Below are 26,314 nucleotides of genomic sequence, written 5' to 3' on the forward strand. Positions count from 1 at the left end.
CATTGAAATGTTGTTCGGCAGTGTATATGATTTTATTACCGACCCCCACTGAATAGCAGCTCCAACCTGCTGGTTTTCTGCAATAACACCAACTTGCTGGAGTGGATTCCCATGGTAAACGGGGAAATTGATGGCAATTGGAACACCTTCTAGTGCTGACAGAATAACATTGTGGTCTATTGATAGAGACACCCACTTCAGCTTCTCAACCATCTAGTTGGTCAACAAGTTAGTGCTTAACTAAGAGTTAACCTTCTTGATGCCTTTATTTCAAGAGGATCTGGTGTGTTAGTTTCGCATCAGTGCAAAGGAAGACTATGAGAATGACTCGTTGGATACCAAGATAATTTACTTAACATTGGACCCTTCATATATTATAGTTAAATGAGTCAGATAAAATGAAGTTCGTACATCTCCTGGGATGGGAACAGAACATATCACAGCATTTGAATCAGCCTTATATTACCAAAAAAGATCTATATAATTGTATCTGCTACATCTTCTGTAACTTTGGATAAGAAAAACATAGATGAAGTGAAGCTACCTGGACACAAGGCTAGAGAAGTACGTGATCAATGACAATAAAAATATGATTACACAAGCTTGGAGATCTTTTCAAAAGGTGATCAGGTAAGACATCTTCAGTTCTAATAGAACACAGCACAGGAACAGGTTCTTCAGCCCAAAATATCTGTGCCAACCACAATGCCAATCCAAACTAATCTCAACTCTTGATTTCAAATAATTCTATCAGGTTGCCCCTCAGGCCCCGATTCTCAAGAGAAAACTATCCAAGTTTGTACAAGCTTTCCTTGTAGCTAGTACTCTCTAATCCAGCTAACATCTTGGTGAATGTCTTTCGCTCTTTCTCCAAAGCTTTCACATTCTCCCTGTACTGCAGTGACTAGAACTGCACACAGAACTCCAAATGTGGACTAAACAAAGTTTTACAGTACGGTGCAAAAGTCTTTTTATATATATATAAACTGGGGTGCCTAAGAGTTGCACAGTATGTTAGTAATTTTATGCACTGCACTGTATTGCTGCTGCTGCAAAAAAAATAAATTTTATGACATATGTGTGTGATAATAAACCTGATTCTGATATGGGTCTCTGTTGTGGATCGAGAGTGGAAAGGAGACGGGAAGAGGGGAATCATGGTTGGGAAAAGGGGAAGGGAGACAGGAGGGAGCAAGAAGCACTAGAGAAGCATTCTGTAATGATTAATAAACCTATTCTTTGGAGTAACTACAAAATTACTTCCCGATCCTTATATACATATGATGTACACCTTCTTTACCGCCCTATCTACGTAAGCGAGCTTACTGCGCCCCACAATCCTTATGTACATAGATGCTCCTAAGGCTTCTGCTGTTTTGCATTTGACCTCTGAAAATGCAACACTTCACACTAGTCTGATTAAACTCCATCTGTCATCTCTCTGCCCACATTTTCAACTGGCCTATATCCCTAACCCCCTCCACCAGTGACTCCTTTGACAGCCTTCTTTATTTTCCACAATTCTGCCATTTTAATGTCATTTGCAAACTCACTGATCAATATTTTCATTCAAATCAATTATATGAGGCATCGGTAGCAGAGGTCGCAGCCCTTGCAGAACAATGATAGTCACAGATCACCAGTGAAAATAACATTTATCCACAACTACAGTCTGTAATCAATCTGCAAAGTCTCCATGGATCCCTTGTACCTTATTTTTTTGGGTCAGTCTACTATGAATAGCATTGTTGAAAGTTCTATCGACCATCTTTGTCACTTCCTCAAAAACTCAATCAAATTTGTATGACATGACCTCCCTTGCACAAAGCCATGCAGATGATTCTGAATACAGTACCTATAAAGAGTATTCACTTCCCCCTTGGAAGTTTTCACGTCTTGTTTTCACAACATTGAATCTCAGTGGATTTAATTTGGCTTTTATTTTTGACACTGATTAACAGAAAAACTCTTGTGGCAAAGTGGAAAGAGTTCTCTACAAAGTGATCTAAATTAATTAAAAATATAAATTACAAAATCATTGATTGCATAAGTATTCACACCCTTTGTCAGTATTTAGTAGATGCACCTTTCGCAGCAATTACATCCTTGAGTCTGTGTGGATAGATCTCAATCAGCTTCGCACATCTAGACACTGCAAATTTTCTGCATTCTTCTTTACACAACTGCTCCTGTCAAATTGCGTGGGGATTATGAGTGAAAAGTCCTTTTCAGGTCCTGCCACAAACTTTCAGTTCGACTGAGGTCTAGACTCTGTCTTGGCTGTGGTGAACTACATATACCTGTCTGGACACGCCCCTCTGCTGACCCTCTGCCCCTCTGCATGCCCCTCTCCAGCTAATAAAAGCCTATCTCTCACCTCACGTCTCCAAGAGTTATTGATGGTGCATCATTGGCCACTCCAGGACATTAACTTTGTTGTTTTTAAGCCATTCCTGTGTAGATTTCCCTTTATGCTTGGGTCATGTCTTGCTGGGAAAACAAATCTTCTCCCAAGACACAGCTCTCTTGCAGATTGCTATGAGTTTTCCTTCAGGATTTCCTCATATTTTGCTGCATTCATTTTGCCCTCTACCTTCACAAGCCTTCCAGAGCCTGTTACAGTGAAGCAACCCCACAGCATGATGCAGCCACCACCGTGCTTCACGGTAGGGATGGTGCGTCTTTGACGTTCTGTGGTGTTTGGCTTACGCCTAACACAGCGTTTGGTCTGATGGCCAAAAAGCTCAATTTTGGTTTCATCAGACTATAGGGCCTTCTTCCAGCTGACTTCAGAGGCTCCCACACGCCTTCTGGCAAACTCTAGCCGAGATTTCATGTGAGTTTTTATTCAACAGTGGCTTTGCCTTTGCCACTCCCCCATAAAGCTGTGACTGATGAAGCACCGGGGCAACAGTTGTTGTATGTGCAGTCTGTCATCTCAGCCACTGAAGCATGTGACTCCTCCAGAGATCTCTTGCTGGCTTTCCTCATGAGTCTCCTTTTTGCACAGTCACCCAGTTGTTGAGGACTGCCTGCTCCAGGCAGATTTACAGCTGTTCTATATTCGTTCCATTTCTTGATTGACTTGACTGTATTCTAAGGGATATTCAGTGACTTGGAAATTTTCTTGCATCCATCTCCTGACTTGTGCTATTCAATAACTATTGTGTGGAGTTGCTTGCAGTGTTCTTTTGTCTCCATGGTGTAGTTTTTGCCAGGATACTGACTCACCAGCAGTTGGGCCTTACAGATACAGGTGTATTTTTACTACAATCATTTGAAGTACCTTAACTGCACAGAGATCTCCAAAAACAGATCTCCATTTAACTAATTATGTGACTTCTAAAACCAATTGGCAGCACCAGTGATGATTTGATGACTCACTTTAAAAGGGGTGAATACTTATGTAATTGTAGCATCCGTGCCCCCAATTTACCACTGTTCGCCTAGAGTTAACTGCCGTTGCCCTGCCAATAGTGCAATACTTTGGTGTAAATATGGTATAGTTCCCCCCCCCCCAGTACACGCTCGCAACACAAATACCAGACAATACACCAAAGGCGAGTAAATAATTGGAACTTTATAGTTATTTCTTAATGATGGGTTAGTAGAAACAGATAACCTAAAGGCGCCATAAGTTTATTAGTTTGTGCACATAATATTTTAATACATTGGAGCTCACGCCTCCGGTTCAATCCACAACGACCTTCCGAGCCTTCAGCCACCGTCCGAACCGCCGACTCCCAGTATCCGCTGCCCTGGAACCGCTGTCCGCTCCTCACACGTCCGTCCCCCTCGCTCACCTCCCGAAAAAGACCGCAAACTCCCGCTCAGCTCACATTTACAAGAGAGCATAACAATTGTCCATTGGTTAGACCCCCCCTTATCTGCAGTTATAACCTAAACATTCGAATGCAGAAACCCATTACAGCATTAGGTAACATTACAGAGAAGCCATTTTGTTAGCCTGGACAGTTAACATCACAGTTAATGGTACTGAGAGCCCTACACCGTCAATTATTTTGTATTTTATATTTGTAATTAGTTTAGATCATTTTGTTGAGATCTGTTTTCACTTTGATACAAAAGAGTCTTTTTTTCTTTTGATCAAGTCCAAATTAAATCCATTGTAATTCCATGTTATAAAACAATAAAACATGACAACTTCCAAGGAGGTGAATATTTTTTATAGGCACTATGCTTATCCATAAAGCTGCACTTTTTCATAGAGCTAGGTTGCAGCTCTACCCTGTAAATAACTCTGTTGCCTAAGAAAATCTAACAAAATGTAAGTCTTGGTATTGTCTGGCTTGTGTATTTTCCAGAGTTTCCTTGGGCCGTGGACTTTGGCGAATAAGCGGTTGATTTTATTTTAATGTTTTATTTGTTTCATTTAGTTTCAGTGTTATATTTTCTTAGCCTTTTAGCTGGAAGGAATTGTGAATTGGGAAAAATTTGTGTCTGCATTCAGCGAAAAGAAATGGAGAACAACAGGCCTGGAGTGATGGGGCTGCTAAAAATTAATACAGAATCACTGAGAACTATAAGCAAATTGCATGAACATGAGATTCTGCAGATGCTGGAAATCCAGGGCAACAAACATAAAATGCTGAAGGAGCACAGCAGGTCAGGCAGCATCTGTGGAAGCAAATTGCATGTTGGCTTTAAACACAAATGTGTTAGAGTACGTGTGGTGAACTACATATACCTGTCTGGACACGCCCCCCTGCTGACTGCTCCTGTGGCTCCTCCCATGGACCCCGTTATAAAGGCGATTGGGGACACCACCCCGGCCTCTCAGTGTCCAGGATGTACTGTGGTGGTCATTTGCTGCTTGTTCTTTCTTCCAGCCAATAAAAGCCTGTATCTCGCCTCATTTCTCCAAGAGTTATTGATGGTGCATCAATACGAGAGAACAAGATGTCTTCCTGAAATTACATAGGACCCGACTGAAGCTGCACCAGCAATATTGTCTCGTCTTCCTACCTCAGAAAAAATTATAAATACAATCCCTTCAAATCAAGAGTCAATCTGATGAACCTGCATGTCACTACTTCTACGGCATTTATATTCTCTAATTTGCAGAGAAGTCTAGAGTTACCAGCTTTTACAGAGCAGTCTAGAGTTTAAGATTGATCAGTGATTTCATGGAAACATACTAAATTCTTGCCTGTTGATTGACAATGTAGGTACAGGAGACAATGTTTCCTTTGAGTGGACTGTTTAGAATCAATTATCTGAATCCAATAATACACTGATGCATAAAGTAATTTCAAGACTTTGCTATCTTCTGATAACCAATCTGGGTTTGGCCTTAAAAGCTCTTTAACATTTGTATGGAGCCCCTAATGCAGGCTTTTGACTCTAAAGATAACTATAATAGAATAGATTGTAATCAGCTATGACACCTCACAAAAAAAACAGCCTGTACTCCATCTATCAGAATCAAACATGAAAAGTGTCAACATTTTTATTTCATACACAGTAAAATTCTGAAACAAGGTATCTGATTAAACAAAAAAAACATTGCAGAGAAAGCTGTTATTTCTCTACTATGTAAGTACCTGCGGCCACTCAGATTTTGCCCACATCTGCATTGAAGTATTCGTATCCTCAACATAGAGGGTTGTTAATCACATCACAATTCACCCTAACTAATAAGCCAAGTATTTTATGTGAAGAGACTGACATCTAAACAATTTCAAAGGCTTTCCTCAGTCTGATTACCCTAAAATGCTTTGGATCACTGTAGTTAATCTTTACCAACTGTATAAAATCTACTTCAATTTTACCCACGTTGGTAAAGATTGATTACAGTCTTGTGATTACCTCAGCAAATTCTACATTTTAACAACATTACTATGAAAATACTCTGTTGCCTGGTATTTCTCTTGCTCTCCTCTTCCTTCCCTAAGGATCATGAATTTGAAACATCAAGAAAATAATCAAGTGACTTGCTACCAGTAGTATGCCAGTGTAAATCTATAACTGTTGACGCTGAGAGACAACGTACATGACCCTTGCTTGATGTCGTTACTGATTTCCTCTTCCTCATTTTAAGAAAGCAGTGTCCAGTTAAATCGGAAAGTTCATTATAAGGGAATCACAGCTTTATCTCTTTCTTATTTCCTGACCTCTAAGCTGCCTTTCAAGGGAAATTCTTCCATTTGTATAGTTTGTTGAAATATGTACAGATATACTTCACATGAGTACAGTATTATATAACAGATCCTTCAACAGAGAAGACCTTAATGTTTGAACTGAAACTTGTTCATAAATATATGCTCTTCTGGATAAGTCAGAATGCAGATTTTCCTACAAAAGGTTAGTTAAGAGTGGAACTGGCTTCTTTAAAAGATACAGCCAGACAAACAAACTATAAACAGTTCACCTTTACTTGAATACAAATAAGACTTAGGTCTTGAACTTTTAGTTCTTGAATAAAATGTCTACCATAAGTTTATGCATGATACATTTCAGTTGAGTATCACAGAATCAAACGAATCTGGTGTGTTAAGTAGAGGACTCTTTCGCTACGAGTCACGGTGAACATCCTATTTTGTGCATTAACAAAATTTACCCGTGGTTTCAGTGTAAATCATATTACTGAAAATTGATAGAGTGGCTGACCATTGGAGAATATGAGGAGAATGGCAAGGTTTCATAAAATAATGAGGGAATTTTGTATTAACATTCATGTCTTCAGGCATGACCATTAATTCATGTCCTAAGGTTCATATAATGCTGCATTCGTCAAGATTAAATTGTTCCTTTATTGAAAACTGCTGGGTAAAGTTTTAAATTTGGAGTTAATTCTATTCTGCTACAGCACTATGCCCTCTGTCTTACGCATTTTCTTTGCAAAAGTGCACATCTGTTATGTTTCTTGCCTATGAGCAACAAGCCTCCCCAAACCCCTGCATTACTCATATACAGAATAATCAACCCACAGAAGGCTGTAGAAACACAATTTGCACATACATCTTTACTGCACTTATAAAATACATCATGATTCTGTGATTATTGTGCTTGAAGTTATACCAAATGTGAAATAAAAGTCAGTGATGGCAAGCCAGCTTTGCATTCAAATAACTGATGCTTAATATTGTGATTTTTTAGCTGAATCTGATAGGAGCTTTGATCATGTTAAGTATTTTTGTAAGGGAGACAATCTGGAAATGTGTAGCGGTAAGTGACTGAAGAAGGTAGAAGTTATTATTATGATCCAGGTTTAATTTAATGACCAGTGTTCCTGCTGCTTTAACAAAATATTAGATTATAAGATAAAGGAGCAGAATCAAGCTATTTGGCCCATTGACTGTGCTCTGCCATTTCATCATGGTTGATTTCTTATCCCTCTCCAACCACATTCTCTTGCCTTTTTTTCTGTAACCTTTGACACCCTTGCTAATCATGAACCTATCTGCCTCTGCATTAAATATACCCAATGACTTGTCCTTCACAGCCGTCAGTGGCAACGAAATCCAGAGATCCACAGATTCAGCATCCTTTGACTGACAAAATTACAAAGTTCCTCCCCAACTCTATTCTAAAGGTATAAATGTATGCTTATTTCTTTATTCATATATATATTTCATTATCCTTCATTATAAAACCATATAACAATTCCGTGCTGAACGCTTACTCTCACCTAGTCCCATCTACCTGCACTCAGCCTATAATCCTCCATTCCTTTCCTGTCCATATACCTATCTAATTTTACTTTAAATGACAATATCGAACCTGCCTCTACCACTTCTACTGGAAGCTCGTTCCACCCAGCTACCACTCTCTGAGTAAAGAAGTTCCCCCTCGTGTTACCCCTAAACTTTTGCTCCTTAACTCTCAACTCATGTCCTCTTGTTTGAACCTCTCCTACTCTCAATGGAAAGAGCCTATCAATGTCAACTCTATCTATCCCCCTCATAATTTTAAATACTTCTATCAAATCCTCCCCCCCCCAACCTTCTGCGCTCCAAAGAATAAAGACCTAAATTGTTCAAGCTTTCTCTGTAACTTAGGTGCTGAAACCCAGGTAACATTCTAGTAAATCTCCTCTGTACTCTCCCTATTTTGTTGAAATCTTTCCTATATTTTGGTGACCAGAACTGTACACAATACTCCAAATTTGGCCTTACCAATGCCTTGTACAATTTTAACGTTACATCCCAACTCCTATACTCAATGCTCTGATTTATAAAGGCCAGCATACCACCCTATCCACATGAGATTCCACCTTCAGGGAACTATGCACCATTATTCCTAGATCACTCTGTTCTACTGCATTCTTCAATGCCCTACCATTTACCATGTATGTCCTATTTCGATTATTCCTACCAAAGTGTAGCACCTCACACCTATCAGCATTAAACTCCATCTGCCATCTTTCAGCCCACTCTTCTAACCGGCCTAAATCTCTCTGCAAGCTTTGAAAATCTACTTCATTATCCACAATGCCACCTATTATTACAGTAACTTTACTATAAAAGTAGTTAATTGTCCATTAAGCACTTTAAGATATCCCCTGTCAGATGGTCTGTGTAATGCAAGTCTTTCTCTTTTATATATTTTAATATCCACAAAGCTTCTGATCCAATGACATATCAGAATAACTGATCTGATCAATCAATGCACAATTACCATTACAAATTTCCAATATTCTGCTGGGGAAACAAATGCAATTGTTTTCTAATTACTAAACATATGGATTGATTGAGGTAGAGGAAAGCCAGACTTGTTGAACGGGCCTCAGAACCTGATGTGGTAAGGAGCTGACTAAATTCTGTTATATCTATACAAACATATCTGTGCAAAGACTTCATTAATTAGGTGAACGGAATTGCTATGTAGTGTATTACAGTAAAGAAGCAAAGATGACCACCTATGCACAAAAAAACTTTAACGACAATTGAAATCTTTATTTTATTGTCCATGTGCAATGTGGTACCAAGCTGCAAGATATTGCCAATGGTCTTTGTATGTTCAATTGCAGTGTGTTATACTTAAGCTTCTAAAAGGATAGACTTGTGTAGATAGATTAAGGTATTGATTCTTTTCCAAGAAGTTATCTATAAATAATTTGCTGTAAGTGCAAGAATAAGGGCATGATATGGATTTATTTAAATATTATGCAGTCTGGATACTACTGCATAAATAAGACAGGGAATGAAAATTATTGATGATTGAGAAATTTTCCGGGAAGGTGCAGAAAACTGGGCTTGCAGAGAGCAAATTCACACTAGCTATTTGTTGCATCTACTAGTAACTAGCTTTCAGGTGCAGAACAGAGGAAATAGCTTTGTAGACCATTTCTGTTCAGCATCTACCCCTACTTCATTGAAATTAGATTGTCTGGGCTTTTCTGATACACTGGTGTGGGAATGAGCCTGGGCAATGAATGGCTGCAGAATGACACCCCAGTGGAAGTATTTACCTGAAATTTTGGTCATTCCTTTGAAGTGACAAGCAATTAAGCCAGGATAAGCTGCAAAATGCAATGAAAGCTCTGCTTCCTATTACATCATAAAATTTAAAAAAAGAAATAAAGTGAAAATTGTTTTGAATATTCCCCCTCACCTTGGTGGTCTTTGGGCTGGGCTTCTTCTACTGTCCAACAGTAATTGGAAAACCATAGATACCAAGAGGCAAAGCAGACTTGTAGTATAACTTTTGTTGTTTACTCACTGACCCACCAGTACCTACTCCCAAATCCTCTATCTAATGCTTTCTCAATGCTAGTCCTTCCAATCAAGAACGTTATGGGAGCTCCACTTTGAACTGTATATTGAACCTCATGTATCCTAAGCCTACTTATCATCACGTTGAAGATTCAGGAAGAGACACTAATTACTTGTGTAATTCTGGCAATTAAGTATACGTCAGTATTTAATGAGTATTGTGCATTTTTTGAGGCTTCCATCCTCAGGGTCAACCATGAATGTTGCATCTTGACTCTCTACATATGCAAGCCTGAGCAGTACAATATGGAGAGCAAGCTATTACCCCTGTAGCAGCCCCCCCCCCCACCACCACACATCAGATGAACCCAAAGGAATGGCAGGGACCGAAACAGTTTGGCACTACCATCGCTGGAATTGCCAGTTAGCACAGAGTTCAACATAGGACTGCCCTATGAGACTGAAATCTGCATTTTACTCCCGAAGCCTTCCTCATATAGCTGCAAGGCAGTGGAGATTTGAGATCAGAGTTTTCCTTCTCCTAGGTGAGCTGATGAGCCCTATCTGGCTGAGGGGACTGCTTTTAAGGCAGCAATAACCCATCTTTGCCCCTTCTCCTGGCAGTAGAAATGGTTCCACTGGGCTTAGTAGTTAAGCCACTTGTGAAGGCCAGGAGTTGAACCTGTTGTCAAAGGCTATTTGAAGTGCATGCCATTGGGAGCATTTAATAGGTAGTGTGAGCCTATCACCATTATCATCCCCCAGCTATAACAATCTTGTGGAACCATTCACATCATCCTTATTGAGTGTGTAAAGTGTGAAATTTCCACATTATGTTTATTACTTATGAACCGAACCTCATTACTTCTTCCCTCTAATCCTTTTGGGAAATGAATAATATACTCCCTGCGCTTCTATGGAAGTCAGCTAGCATTTTGAAAGCTATTGTTCTCCATGTCACGTCCACTACAAGGCCGGGGTTCTGCATCTGGATCTGCAGTGTTCTCTATTGGAGAATGGAGTCTTCACTGCTTTCTGACACCCGAACTGCAAAGTTCAGTGCTCTGCCATGCAGCCAGTAGCCTGGTTGACAGTATCTCAACATGTGACTCTATCCTGTGACAGTACAACCTTGGGACTGCCCAAGAAGATGCCCGATGCAAATAAGAGAAAAAGTAGTGGGATAAGGCAAAATTAAATCAGGTAATTACACTGGCAGGAGGCGCATGCAATGTAAAAGCATTGGCATGGACAATATAGGCTGTGTTACTCTACACAATGATGGCCATGATGATTTCTCAATCAGGCAAAACAAATTCTTTCGAGGTTAGAGTTAAGGGCCCATGGAAGACCATGGAAGCATTTGAAAGAAATTCCCATTGTACCTACTTGCAATCTATTAAATATTAATTTAGAAAATAAAAGTAACAAATAATTTTCAGACTGGAAATGTAATTCTATCTTTAAAAAAATGAAATAGTTAATTTATGGAACTATACACTCATTAGCTTATTGACAGCTAATGGTGGCAATATGTCAGAATCTTTGTCAAATGATGGGGTAATAACATTACTAGAGACAGGAAGTGTGTTTTTAAAACTTTCTTCATGGATTTCCTAAAGATCAAGATTCTGTACACCCACTTAATTCATTGAAGAAGTAATAGAAAGAGTGGGCAGATGGAATATATTTCTCCTCATCTGTACTAATCAGTCCTTTGTGCATGGGCCAGAATTTCAATCCGAATCTTCCTTCCGTGAATTTCCATGAATTGTATTTTTCCCTTTCAACTTGTCAGTTTGGTCTTTGTCCCTCATGATTCTTCGTAGTCATTCCCTATTACTGGGTCTATTGCTGCTTCTGCCATATTTTAATTTCCTGTATGACAGGTATTCACTCTTTCTCTCGCTCTTCCTGCTAGTTTGTTTGGAAGTAATTGAAATTCTCCAACCATTTCAGGCAGCCCCTTCCCTCGCCTCCACACTGACGTGGCTCCATGGCTGCGGACTCACTTTCAGGAAGTCTCCAGTTCACGTTCTGTGTGTTATTTGTTCACTTTTTTTTAATTGTTTGGACAATTTGTCCTTTTTTCACACATTGGATGCTTGTCAGTGTTTGCTGTGTGGGATTTTTCATGGATTCCATTGTGTATTTTTTGTTTGTGGTGCAAGAGTGGGTGTACGGCCATGAAAAGAGACAGATTTGATCAAAACTCTTTCCAGTCCAGAAGTGTGGGGGGGGGGGTGATCTCAAGAAACTTCTTTCAAATCTTCGCAGACTGGTATTTCTCTGGGCTGTGTGTCTAGAAGTCTTAAGATAAAGCACCAACTGTTTGGAACAGGGATGAGAAGTTTCTCCGCTCAGAAGATAGTGAATCTTCAGAACTCTCCACATCAACTCACTGGTGAAAGTTCATTTGCCAACTATTTTCAAGACAAAGCAATTACATGTTGGATACTAGAGGAATCAAAGGATAGTGTAGAGTGTGGAGGTGAACAGAAAGATCAGCTGCTAATAACATCATTAATATGCTGGACTAGACTAATTTTTGCATTCACTGCTTTTTAATCCTACTTCCATTTTGTAGCTTAACTATAACTATGAATGTGTTCTACCGGGCATCAGACACAGAGTCAGAATCAGGTTTAATTATCATTGACAAATGTCGTAAGATTTGTTGTTTTATACAGTGGTACAGTGCAAGATGCAAAAAAAAATTACTGGAATATACAATGAAAAACAAATAAATAGTGCAAATGAGGAATAGTGAGGTAGTGTTCATGGACCATTCATAAATCCGATGGTAGAAGGGACAGTTTCTGAAACACTGAGTGTGAGAATTCAGGCTCCTGTAACTCTCCCTGATGGTGGTAATGAGAGAAGGGCTTGTCTCAGTTGGTGCTCGAATGTAGTGGTTCTGTTGAACTTGTATTCCCCCAACCTTGAATGCTTAGGTAATAAAATTTATTTTGAGCTTTGAATGGAGTGAATGGTAAATTGCAGAAGCTTCCTGGAAGAATTAAAGAAGAATTGACCTGGTCGATTTAATGTTTTCTCATCAGGATATCAGTCCCTTCGATATTTCAGGCTCTGGAGGTGAAAGTCTATTGTCAACTCACAGTATTACCCTATACCCTATATTCATATGTTTTGGTTGTATTGTCTTAATTATATTCTTGGCAACATTATTGCATATAATACAGCTGTTAATATTTAAACCGTATATAAAAAGGATAATCAGTTTTCAATTACAATATAAACTACTGCAGAGTCTGAACAGGCCTGAGGAACACTACAGAGAAAGGAGTTTTGAGCCAAGAATTTTCCAATTTAGCAGCAGAATATCATAATTCATAATGACTGTGTTTGATAGAAAGGCAGTTCATTGACATTGTTCCAGCATGAATGCACTATATTTGGAACAAACATTAGCAGTAATAACTTTGGGTCATTTTTCTCTTAACTTCACAGATATGTTTTTTCCTTCAGCAAAACACACTAAATGCTGGAGGAACTCAGTAGGTCAGGCAACATCTATGGAACTGAATAAACAGTTGGTAATTTGGGCCAAGACCCTTTACTAGGACTGGATAGGAAAGGGAAAGATGCCAGAATTGATGTTTTAGGCTGAGACTGCTCATCAGGACTGGAAAGGAAAGGGGTAGGTGCTAGGATCGATGTTTCAGGTTGAGACCCTTCAGCAAGACTGGAAAGAAGAAATGGAGACACCAGAAGCAACACTTCCGGCCGAAATACTTCATCAGGACTGGAAACGTGGAAGTTTTATGTTCTTCTTCTCCATTTTCTTGAAATGGTCAGAGTGTTTCCAGTAGGTTCTCTTTGGTCTCCAGCATCCGGATATAGTTTTGGTGCATGTGACAAATAAAGGTATCTTTCTTCAAAAAGTATTTTGAAAAATAGCAATTAGTTTTTGAAACAGTTGAGTGTAATTTCCATCTGATTGGAAGTTAAATGTTTTTTTTTCTGTGTTATTGCTATATAACTTGGTTATTTTAAATGAACTGATCTACATTTATAAAAAATTCAGCATTATTACTAAGACTTGGAATTTCTGTATATAATGCCTAAGATAAGAACTAAGAGCTGAAGAGCTTCTGCCCTTATTGAATATTCTGAGTAATTGCAATATTTGGAATTATCTTGCAACCCTATTTGAATGTTTATCAATTATGGAATTTCAATAACCCATTAAAATGTATAAATCACAGTTATTAGTTTTCTTTTTAAAAAAATGTCTATTGAAACAAGGCACAAGGATGATATCATTTAGGAAATGGTTTTGAGGATAATGGAGATGACCATCAGTTTTCTGAAGTATGCAGTTCTGTTTGATTGCCAGGAGGTGCATTTTTGATGTTGTACACTTTAATTTTCTGGAAGCATACCACCCAAAATTCACTCCTAAAATTCCTTCTTATCACTCAGAACTTGTGTCCCATTATTCAATATCTAATGAAAAGTAATATTCTGGAATTACGCATTTCATGACATCTACTATCTCCTGGACCTCCAAAAGATCACTTTGTAGACAGATGTTTGCTTTGCTAGTTGGGAAAACATAATCTCTCCAATGCCTCCTTCACCAGTTGCAAAAATGTCATCTCTCTAATTTTTCTGCACAAGTGTCAGATAGCAAGGGTTACTGTGATAGCTTTTCTCTGGGCTGCCTCCAGCACTTGACTGTATCCCACATGACCAGCAGAGACTAGATTTATATGCAAGGTTAGGTGAGCTTTATATCATGCCATTATACTTTGATTTATTTCCCATGATTTCACGGTGTTCATCATTCCACTGGCTTTGTCGACTGCTCTTCCATATTGGTTGAACATGTTGAGCATCAGATGGACTCCACAGAGTCCTTTTTCAACTAGACCTTGGCTATTTGGAAATCATTCTTATGCTATGTAATTTAAACTGGCTAAAGGGATCTAAATCAACAAATCTCTAGAAGGGATAGGACTTATCCCAGAAAGCTAAGGTAGACTACTGAGAAGTTTTATGGGGACTAGATAATCAAAATGAAAAGTTATTTAAATACTGATGTTAGTGGGTTTTAGATTATAAATTGCAAAAAAAAGAGAGAGTAGCGGTCAATCTACAAACCCATCAGAAAACCTGTGAATCTGTGTAAAATTATGAAATCAATTTTCAGATGCAGCCTTGAGTTCTGTCCTCATATATAGTCTTTATAAATTGGTATTCACCTGTTTGTCTTAAGGGAAATCCTACTCTCATTATTCTCCTTGACCTCTTGGAGAAATCTGCATTCTATACAGACATATCAAAAACTTTGCACCTACATTTTTTTCCAAAGGAACCTGATGATTTTTTTGCACAAATTAATTTAAAATCTGTAGAGATTTGGGAATCTTTCTAGAAATAAGGATTTGGCTGATTGGAAGAAAACATTAAATAATTGACACAGAAGTTAGTGTTTGAATGGAGGAGGTGCTAATCGACATGGTGTCTGGATCACCTATCTGGATTCTGAAATCTGTTGTAAATTAGTAAATTTTTCAGATATTTTTGACACTTGCTGAACATTTTGGAAAAGAAAAAGCTAAATGTATTGGCAGTGAAAGTGGAGCTAAAATGATAAATCAGCTACGGTCATTTTGAAATGTAGAGCATGGTTAGGGTACCACGTGATTCACTTGTGCTCAGACTTCAGCATTGGAGAACTGTGTAATGCTAGATGACAGAACAAAAAGCAACGAGTGGATTTAATCAAAGTGCTTGAGTGAGCAGATGAAGTTGCGGTGGAGCAATGCAGCCAGATATAAAGAGGGAAGGGGCAGCGTCCTGTGCGACTGATACAATTGCCGAGTGCAAAAGGGTGTGTAGACATTTAATGCTACCTCTTTTGGAGAGGTATTTTAAACTGGTCCAAATTGTACAGATATGCACACAAGAGCCTTTCGTGTGGCTAAGTATTATAATGGGAGGTGGTAGCACCGACAGCTCTTTCCCCCAGATGCTCAAATGTCCAAGTGTACAGTTGAAATACAGTCAGTGGTACCTGCTGTACATAATAAAGTGGCCATTGTGGGTACGTTCACGATCTTCTGCTTCCACTTCAGGTTTGACGTGTTGTGCATGCAGTGACACCCTTCTGCACACCGCTGTCGTAACATAGTTATTTGAGTTACTGTTGCCCTGCTGTCAGCTTGAACCAGACTTGCCATTCTTCTCCGACCTCTCTCACTAACAAGGCATTTTTATGCACTGCTCTCTGGATATTTTTTTGTTTGTTGCACCATTCTCTGCAGATTGTTGAGCATGAAAATCCTAAGCAATCAGCAGTTTCTGAGATACTTAAACCATCCTGTCTGGCATCAAAAATCATTCCACAGTCAAAGATCACAAAGTCACTTTCTTCCCCATTCTGTGGTCCAATTCGAACAATAACGGAACTTCTTCACCATGTCGGCATGCTTTGAATTGAACTGAATTGCTGCCACATAATTGGCTGATTAGATATTTGCATTAATGAGCAGATGTACAGGTGTACCGAATATAGTGGCCACTAAGTGTAATTAATGATAAAATGGTACTTGGCGTCGTTGTGAACATTCAGTATATCCAATTAATATAAGATTTCAATCAAAAACCCAAGAAGGTATTTAACTGCTGACAGAACAGCTGAGTTAGAAGTAGAGGGAACTGGAATCTAACTGTACAGTGTTTTGGACAAATGACATCTTGCATGCTGCATCTACTCAATGAAACAAAAATATGCACTTAACTAGTCAAAGCAATGCAAATAAAAACTGTTAGACAACTCCCTAGCATCACAGATCGAAACAATGAGGAATGTATTGAGGAATGGCTTTGTTGATTTGATAGACTTGTTTCAATTGATTCATTGATTATATGTGGAGAGGTCAGCATTTATTGCCTATCCCTAACTGCTTTTAAGAGGATGGTGGCAATAGTGGAGAAGCGGTTAGGGTAACATCATTACAGTGCCAGTGGCCAGGATTCAGTTCCACCACTGTCTGTCAAAAGATTGTATGGTTTGCTCTGAGTACTCCAGTTCCTTCCTGCATTCTAAAGACACACGGCTTAAGGTTAGTAACTTGTGCACATACTATATTGGTGTTGGAAGCCTTCAGCACATACTTGGACTGTGTTGGCCATTCATGCAAACAGCACATTTCACTGCATGCTTCAGTGGGTATATGAAAAATTAAGCTAGTCTTTAGTCCTATTATCTTTATCTTCTGGAACTGCTTTCTCTCTCTCTCTCTCTCTCTCTCTGTGCTGTTAAATAGAAACTTCCAGGATTTTGAGCAGCAACAATTAGGAACTAAACAATATCCTGGAAAGGAAATGATATACTGGCTCACTCGCCTGAAATGTTCACTCCTCCCTCCATGGCGTTGAGGCTAAGAAGACCGCCCCTGGCTGCTGTGCTCCATGCCTGCTAATATGATGGACTGACATCGAGGCTTTGGGTGCACTCCGGGCTGGTCTGCGGTTTGGACCTAAGGACTCATTTTGGTTTGGAATGCTGTTGCTCCCTTCTGTTGTTTGCCTGATTTGTGTTTCCCCTTTCTTTGCACTTTGGGCGTTGTACTTTATTTTATTTTTTTAATTGGGTTATTTTGGATTTCTTGTTTTGTGGCTGCAACAAGAAAACAAATCTCAAGTTTGTATGACTTGTACATTCTTTGATAATAAATGAACTTTGAACTGGTGACACACTTCTGGGTCTGGTGACGGAATTTGCCCTATTCTGGGTGAAAATTTTTATGGTAGCGGAGGTCCTTGATTGGTCCTTGATCAGAGATTCTGCTAGTTTATACAAAATGGAAATGGTTAATATTGCTTCCAAGAAAATTGCTTGAATTAGATAAAGAATGTTGTTTTGTAATGTAGGGAGAAATGCTAATGCATATTAGAAAACCTAAAGCCTACAGCATCATACAGACCCTTCAGCCCACAAAGCTGTGGATCATTGTATGGATCAGTCTAAGATGGTCAAATTGAAGACTGATTTTAGAAAGTACTTTGGAAGAGCTAATGGATAGATTGGATGTATACACAGAACATCAATGTCTTTAAGCCAAAAAATGTGATTACTTCACTTCCTAAACTATTGAGCATATTGCAAGTTAACTAATAATAATTGCTAGATGAAACTTGGCAAATAAAATTAATGTGACCCCTTGTCTCCACTAATTAGAAATCTGCTTTAAGTTTCCACTAAATCAGCGCATGGAATTTTGTCATATCCATGTTGGAAGTTCAAAGGTTGAATTCACATCCTATCATGATAACAGTAATCAGTGAGGTTCATAGCTGCCTGCAATTACAACTGAATTTTCCCATTTGGGAACTAAGTGCAGTGTTTTTTAAAATAATACTTAATGTTAAAGCTAGAAAAACAGAGTGTTCAACCACAAGGCATCAAGCCAATTTCAGCTCAAGTAAATCTTTCCAGACAGTTTTCTTTTTCACTTATTCACCACCTCAAATAAATTTGTTTTTAAACCACATTTTGTTGCAAATATTATGAAATATTGAATGCAAATACACATGCATTTACTTTTCTGTACTTAGACACTTAATTATCTGAGCTCTCTAAAATTCTGCAGAAACTTCAGTCACACTCTCTACTTGTATATGGCAAACACTAATTATTTTGGCATTTCATATATGAATTCCATGCATTCGACACTAAAGTAACTGGCAGTAAGCCTCAGAGTCTGGTTCCTCCAAACAAATGAAATAAGTCAGTCAATGCTTTAAAAAGAACATCTGAGGCATAAAAGTAAAAGAAAAGGCAGGCTTCTTCACTGCTCAAACATCTCTGAAGGAAAACAGATGACAAGGGAACAGACACCCTGGATGGGTAATATTAACATTGATGTTTTTGTCCATAAAGCACATATATCACAGTCTCGTGTGTGTGTGTGTGGAGGGGGGGGGCACAGTATCTGTCCTCTATCTTCTTTATATCAGTCATTTAACTGAAAGATGTTCTTTAAGCCAAGGGGATCTTACTGCAACAAGGGAGCTATGGATGGTAGTGAACACAATTGCAGAGTAAAGTCTAGAATTGCCTCTGACACCCTCTCAGAAAGGCAACACAAATAAAATTCAAAGGCACAATCACAAACAGTAGTACTAGAAATGGAACTCCAACAACTGGGCACAAGGCCTTTCAGTGCAGACTTTCCATGAAGGGTTGTGGCAGGCAGTAATTGGCAGTCGGAGTCTTAAAGGGACAACTGCAGCTAGCCGTACTCCGGGAATTGTCACTCCTTTCTGCATCTTGTGAGGGATCGGACGGCACTTTTTGCCATTTGCCATTTCTGTTTTCATGAGGCCGAGTTGCTAGCTTGATGCCTAGCCCAGCATGGATGGAAAGCGTACAAGGAGACGTCTAGATTCGAACCTGGGATCTTTCACCTCGAAGTCCAGTGCTGATGCCACTACACCATCAGCCAGCTAATTTGGGGCACTGGAGTGCCGAAACCTGGATGCCTGCAGTTGTTCAGTCGGGACCATGACACTTACATCCTGGGTCCCCAGATGGTGGCGATTACACATGGGGCTCTTTATTTTGTGACCCTTTACAAATGAGTCCACTTGAAAAATATGCCTCATCTTCCTCAGAATGAAGGCTGGAGATGGGGACCAATGGGTCAGATGGTGCAGGACCAGGCTGCTGCCAGCTGGATTCACTACCTGCGGTTTGTGGAATTGACCACGCAGGATGATCTCACTATTTCACCGTGAGTCAGGTGCTAATGACCAGACAGTAGGTTCAAAGTTTATTATCAAAGTGTGTACTGTATATGCCACCATCTATTGCCCCGAGATTCATTTTCTCACAGGCATTCTCAGTGGAAATATGAAAGAATCAATGAAGAACCACAAATATAGACTGATGAACAGCAATTGTGCAAAAGAAGACAAAGAATAATAATAATAAATAAGGACGCAAATGAATAATACCGAGAACATGAGCTGTAGGGTCCTTGAAAGAGAGCCTGTAGGTTGTGAAATCAGTTCAGTGTTGTGGTGAGTGAAATAACACTGGTTCAAGAGCCTGATGGTTGAAGAGTAATAACTTTTTCTGAACCTAGTGCTGTGGGTCCTGAGGCTTCTGTACCTCCTTCCTAATGGCAGCAGTGAGACTATCAGCCCCAGGGAACCACTCAAGTGGCTTGATGGAAAATAAAGTTGTCGATTCATCTTTATCTCTGAGGAATTTTAATAGCTTTTAAATATCTCGACTGTTTACAGACACTTAAGAACTATAAAGATAGAAGTAAATGAGCATAAAATCTATATTTAAATTAAAATTAATGTAATTAAAATGCACTCAAAGCCGTTATAAACCATTAAAAATACAATACTGAAATAAAATAATTTACAGAATTAATTTACTTTTAAGTGAACTATTAATCCACTTATTCCACAGACCAAGAGCACCAGTGAAAAGAAAGAGATGGTCAAAACCACGTGAGCCTAACTGACGTAGAGTTAAAGAGGTGAGTCGGCACTTTAACGTTGGGGTCTGGGCTCCACCTGGAGTTTAGTGATTGAGTTTAATGACACATGCAGTGGTTGCTTCAAGGCTGCTGCCTCTGCAAGCACCATGTTACATACTGTCCTTTGAACTGTACGTTGTGTGTAGAAGCTATCAGAGCCTGTCTCTGAGGAGCCATGGAAATAAACAGTTATAATTTTAACAGCTCCTGAAGTCCGCGTGAATTTGTTCAACACTTCACCATGCAGAGCAATTGAGAATGCACTCCACTAAAGGATATTTCTACATCAGGGCTGCCCCAGGTACTTAGTAATTTGTGATGTTACAGACAAATATAAAACTATAAGACCATAAGATATAGGAGCAGAATTAGGCCATTCAGCCCACTGAGTCTGCTCCACGATGTCATCATGGTTGATTTTATTAATCCTTCTGAACCCCATTCTCCTGCCTTCTCGCTGGATTTTCTTTGACACCCTTACTAATTCAGAACTTATCAACCTCCGTTTTAAATATACCTTAGCTTCCACAGCCATTGATTCACCACCCACTGGCTATAAGGTGACATCCTTTTAGTTTGAGATGATGCCTGCTGGTCCTAGACTCCCCTACTATAGCAAACATCCTTTCTACATCCATTCTATCTAGCCCTTTCAATATTTGATAGATTTCAATGAGATCTCCCCTCATTCTTCTAAACTCTAGTGAATACAGGCCCAGAGCCATCAAATGCTCCACATACTTAACCCTTTCTTTCCCAGGAGCATTCTTGTGGACTCCTGTGGACCCTTTCCAATGCCAGCACATCCTTTCTTGGATAAAGGGGCCCAAAACTACCTTAATGTTGCTCTATACTGACATAGGATATGAACAGAAAAAAAGAAATGTACATGGTAATATGTATATCATATTACTCTATTATTGAAAGGCACTATAATTATGTTGAATTATTGATTTTATTTTTGACCAACAGAGCCATGCTCTACCTACCTGTCCATTCTTTCGATGCAATGTGTACCCTTGGATGTTAAGTTCCCAAATGTAATCTTTCAGCCATGACTCAGTGATGCCCAGCTGTCAATCTTTATCCATGCTACAAGATCATCTATCTTATTCTGTATACTGAGGCATTCAAATATAACACCTTCAGTCCTATTTGTTACCCTTTTCGATTTTGTCCCCCTTTTACATTGCAACTCTTCCCACTGCCTGTGTTTGATCAATTTCTCCCTTAGTACTTTCTATTTTTAATGTTTTCCTTTTTAATTATTTTAAAACTTATATTAATGAGCTTAACAATGTTAATGTTTTCAAGCAGATTTGAGCTTCGATTTTGTTTATTTTTGATGACATTGAACAATTTTATTAGTTATTAAATGTTATTGAATATCACAGCCATAATATAAGGACATAATATGGCTTTGCAGCTTTAAGAGGGTGTGAGGTGCTGCAAAGGCATTGCTCAGTTAGAACTTCAATAGTATGCCATTTGGGAGCTAGCTGACATTGTTGACTTGCTGGGCAATTCCTGTTTGTGATTTGATGCAGATCCATTAGTCTTCTGTGGTTGGGTCAGATGAACACAAGCATACTAGGACCATTGGCAGTGAGTCAGGTGAGGGACTAAATCCATATTTAACCCAACAACAACCTTGTAGCCTTCTTCAGCCACATGGCCAGGGAAGACGAGGTACAGGTTGTAATTGGATTTTTCTCCACCAGGTGGCACACTGTGGCTTTCTAAGTAAATATTTCTTCAAGCAATTAATTCCACATTTTCATTTATATAGTACTTTATAAAACTATCCAGGGAACATTTATTCGTATATCTAATAAATAATAGTTTTGCACATGGGTTGAATTATCTGGAAATCAATAGGGTACAGATTGTCACACTACGTTATTCTTTTCAGAACATAAAAAAGGATTCCAATGGCAGAGGGAAAACCATCATCACAGCATATATTTTACTGTAATAATTAGAAAACTATTGGCGCCATTTGGTAGCAGGGGGTGGTAAATGGTTAAAATGTGCAATTCACTTTGATCTAGATGATATTTTGTTTTAATTAAAACTTCACATTAAATTTTGTTTTGATCTTCAGAAAAGGGAATTAACATGTTTCAGGAAGATGTGTGCTGTTGTGAACAGTCATTAATTGATATTGCAAATTAAAAGTAATTTCATTGTATATGAGAAACATTTATTTATTCAAGAGCCTTACATACTTACATTATCACTGAAGGAAGACATTCAACCCATCAGGGGAATGTCTTCTCCCAACAGAACAAACCCATCAGTCCTATTCCCCCTCTTTTTATTTCATTTTAGTCCTGCCATTTATGACATGAGTTGAGAGTTAAGGGGCAAAAGTTTAGGGGTAACATGAGGGGGAACTTCTTTACTCAGAGAGTGGTAGCCGTGTGGAATGATCTTCCAGTAGAAGAGGTAGAGGCAGGTTCGGTATTGTCATTTAAAGTGAAATTGGATAGGTATATGGACAGGAAAGGAATGGAGGGTTATGAGCTGAGTGCGGGCCAGTGGCACTAGGTGAGAGTAAGCGTTCGGCACGGACTAGAAGGGCCGAGATGGTCTGTTTCCGTGCTGTAATTGTTATATGGTTATATGGTTAACCCTCCATCAGCTCTCCTTTGTATCATAACCTTGGTTAGTACAGTTGTTATTTAACCCACTAATATTTTGGCTAGAGGCAACCTAGTGTGGCATGGTGGTGCACTTGCTAGCTTAATACTTTGTAGTGCCAGTGACCAGGTTTCAATTCCTGCACTGCCTGGAAGGAGTTTGTATGTTCTCCCCATGATAGTGTGCTCCAATTTCCTCCCACATTCCAAAGATGTATGGGTTAGGGTTAGTAATTTGTGGGCATGCAATGTTGACGCTGGAAATGTGGTGGCACTTTTGGGCTGCCCCCAGTGCATCCTTGGAATGTGTTGGTCATTGACGTAGAAGATGCATTTTCTTTGTATGTTTCAATGCTCTGATGGACATATGATAAGTAAAGGGAATCTCTTTGAATCTTTAACCTGAGCACCCATGAGAAACCCAGTGAGTCACAGAGTGCGTGTGCACCCTCCGCAAAGACAGCCCCTGAGACTGGGGTCCCTGGAGTTATGAGACAACAATGCTGCCTTCTGCGCCACAATGCCATTCATTCTTCACAGTGCTCAGTGCTTTGTGCTCCGCACAGTGATGAGGCCAATAACATACTCACAAAGGAATACACCAGGCAGCAAATTCCAAATTATTCATATTTATAAATAGTCATATTTATAAATAAATAGAGTCTGGAACTTGTGGTCCAAGCTACTTTGCTTCCCTGTTGCTGTGGAATATTCCCGGACAAATTGACCCACCCTGGAAATCAAAGTAGTAAATACGGGTGCATTCAGTTAAAAGTGGATCTTCGGTTGTGTAATCAGATACCATTACTTCCAAGAGCTACATTTAATTCTGTCCGTGTGCAGTTTCATTTCCTCAGAATTTAATTACTATCAAAGACAACTTAAATTCAGTAAAATACTGTACTTTTTCTCTCTCTTATACCCCTATTTCCTTTCCGATGTTTATTTTGACTCATGTACATGATGTAAATATAATTCCTACTTTCTCAAAAGTGATTGTAATTTATTTTTGTTGTTAGTATTAAACTGGTACTTAGGGTGTCCATCAGTGTAATTGGCAGAGAATTCGAAGCACATTCATTGATCAGACTAGAACTTTAAATTGATGGATTAGTTTTCTTTGAAACACAATAAACTGCAAAATGACAAAGAACTGGGATGTGTAGGAGGAAAGAGTTAGACTGATTGCGGAGCATGTTTATATAGGACGGTACAACATTACGGGCTGAAGGGCTTGTACTGTGCTGTCCTATTATCCAAGATAACCCACAGTATGTGCTCAGTATCATGGTTTGGGTGTGGGGGTTAATCGAGTTGCTGTTTGTTAGCTGTAAGCTCCCTTTTATCAAATGGTTTGAATATTATTATTTGCATTTGTCCAAACTTTCTGTTTTCAGTTAATGAAGGAGTTACATTGAGCTAATCCACAAATTCAGATAGCTATCTTGGTTTAATTTTCTTTAGAGGGATAATAAATCAGCCATAATGGAATTGCATAGCAGATTCAATGGGTTGAATGGCATAATTCTGCTCTTATGATAAATTAAGCCTGGAGTCTGGGATAAGTGGTTAGTGACAGGTGGTAGCAGAGGGGATTCTCAAATGAATTTTATCTGGTACTTACAACAATATGGACTTCAGACAGAAATTGTCAAAAGAATTGTCTGTAGAAACAATGGCAAATGTTGGCTGGTCTTTCCATTTTAACTCAAGGGTGCTAGGATTACATATAGAGGCTTCGATAAGTGAGCAAAGATAAATGATCAGACTGGGCTCAATAATGCAACAGTTGTTTTGCATCAATACTTTCCCTACTCTGTGTATTTCACTCTTCCTTGTATACAGAAGCATTTACAAATATGTTTCACCAAGCAGTGGTGTCTTAACAGGGCAACACTCACAAAATGCTGGAGGTACTCAGCAGGTTAGGCAGCATCTATGGAAAGTAATAAGCAGTCAACATTTCAAGCAGAAACCCTTCCCCAGGATTGGAAAGGAAGAGGGAAGATGCCAGAATAAAAGGGTGGGGGAAGGGGAAAGAGGACTAGCTAGAAGGTGACAGGTGAAGCCAGGTGGGTGGGAAAGGAGGAGAAGGATTTTGATAGGAGAGGCATGTTGACTGTGGGAGTAAAGGGAGGTAATAGGCAGGTGAGGAAAAGAGGAAAGAGGCTAGAGTGGGAAACAGAAAAAGAGGGAATGAGGAGGGGGAAAAATTAGTGGAAAGAGAAATTGATATTCATGCCTTTAGGTTGGAAGTTACTTAGACAGAATGTGAGGTGTTGCTCCTCCACTCTGAGTGTGTCCTCATTGTGACAAAAGAGGAGGCTGTGGACTAACACGCGTACAGGGATTATTTTACTTTTCTGTATATACAGAAGCATTTACAAATAAGCATCATAAAGCAGTAATATTTTAACAGGACAACGGGGATGGCCGCTGGCAAATTTTGCTGTTGGCGGATGGAATGGAGGAGCTTGACGAAACGGTCCCGCAGTTTCTGTCGGGTTTCACCAATGTAGAGGATGCCATTTCAAGAGTACCGGATACAATGGATGACCTCTACAGATTCGCAGCTAAGGTATTGCCTCACCTGGAAGGACTGTTGGGGGACCGGAATTCAGGTAAAGGAGGAGATGAATGGTCAGGTCTATTTCAACAGCTATTTTTTGACTAGGTTGTGATCTTATATGAAATTATATTCTGCAATGATACCATGATCATAATGGCTTTGAGTTGATCAAATTTATTGAGAAATAACTCACCTTGTCTGAAGAGGTGTATCAAAAATCGAAACTAGTTTTCAAGGAAGCGATTTATCATCACACAAATGCATCAATTTAGTGCATTTGAAAATTAAGTGAGGGCAAAGTAATTGAAATAGTACTTTTTTGTTAAAGGGAAGGCAAACTGACAAGTGACATTAGAAAGTAAAAATTTAATTTTACAGTTATTTGTTTTATTTTCCTACAAATATTAAAGCAACAGATTGCACCAGGCCTTTGGGTTGTTTTATTACTGTAATTTCAAAGTTTGTTTTAGCATCCTTTGGTGACTGCTAAAAGCAAAGGAGTCTATCAGGTAAATCTCTAGCCCCTAAAAGTTTAAACTTGATGGTTGCAGATATGTTGGTAATAGTCCTCAATAGTTGAATGTATTCATTTTTATTTTCAGGTACCTATTGGTCTTTAAGTGGAATGAAAATAAAATTCTGAAGGTATATTTGCATCTCTGCAATCAAAAATTCTATTTTCCTAATGTTATACAACTATCCCACAAATACTTAACTGACTTCCTTTTTATTGGAATCATACATATTATCAATAAATATAAATATATTAAGAATAAAATTATGTGAATACTAAAAGGAATAATGTTGAATATTGTTGTGGTTTCTGGAGGCATGAATAATCTATTATCAGGATAGTACAACAGGTTACTTAACTAAACCATCACTAAGAAAATCATA

General features: G+C 38.9%; 1 long non-coding RNA gene across 1 annotated transcript in view; it reads left to right on the forward strand.

Annotated features, from left to right (window-relative positions):
• LOC132397343 (uncharacterized) overlaps positions 1–26,180 on the forward strand; it is a 104,472-nt gene extending 78,292 nt beyond the window's left edge. The window contains exons 3-4 of the long non-coding RNA XR_009513340.1: positions 20,137–20,206; positions 25,268–26,180. This is a non-coding gene — a long non-coding RNA (uncharacterized LOC132397343). The remainder of the gene's footprint in view (positions 1–20,136; positions 20,207–25,267) is intronic.
• The last annotated feature ends 134 nt before the right edge of the window (positions 26,181–26,314 follow it).

The sequence above is a fragment of the Hypanus sabinus genome, chromosome 7 (genome assembly GCF_030144855.1).
Source record: "Hypanus sabinus isolate sHypSab1 chromosome 7, sHypSab1.hap1, whole genome shotgun sequence".
NCBI lineage: Eukaryota > Metazoa > Chordata > Chondrichthyes > Myliobatiformes > Dasyatidae > Hypanus > Hypanus sabinus.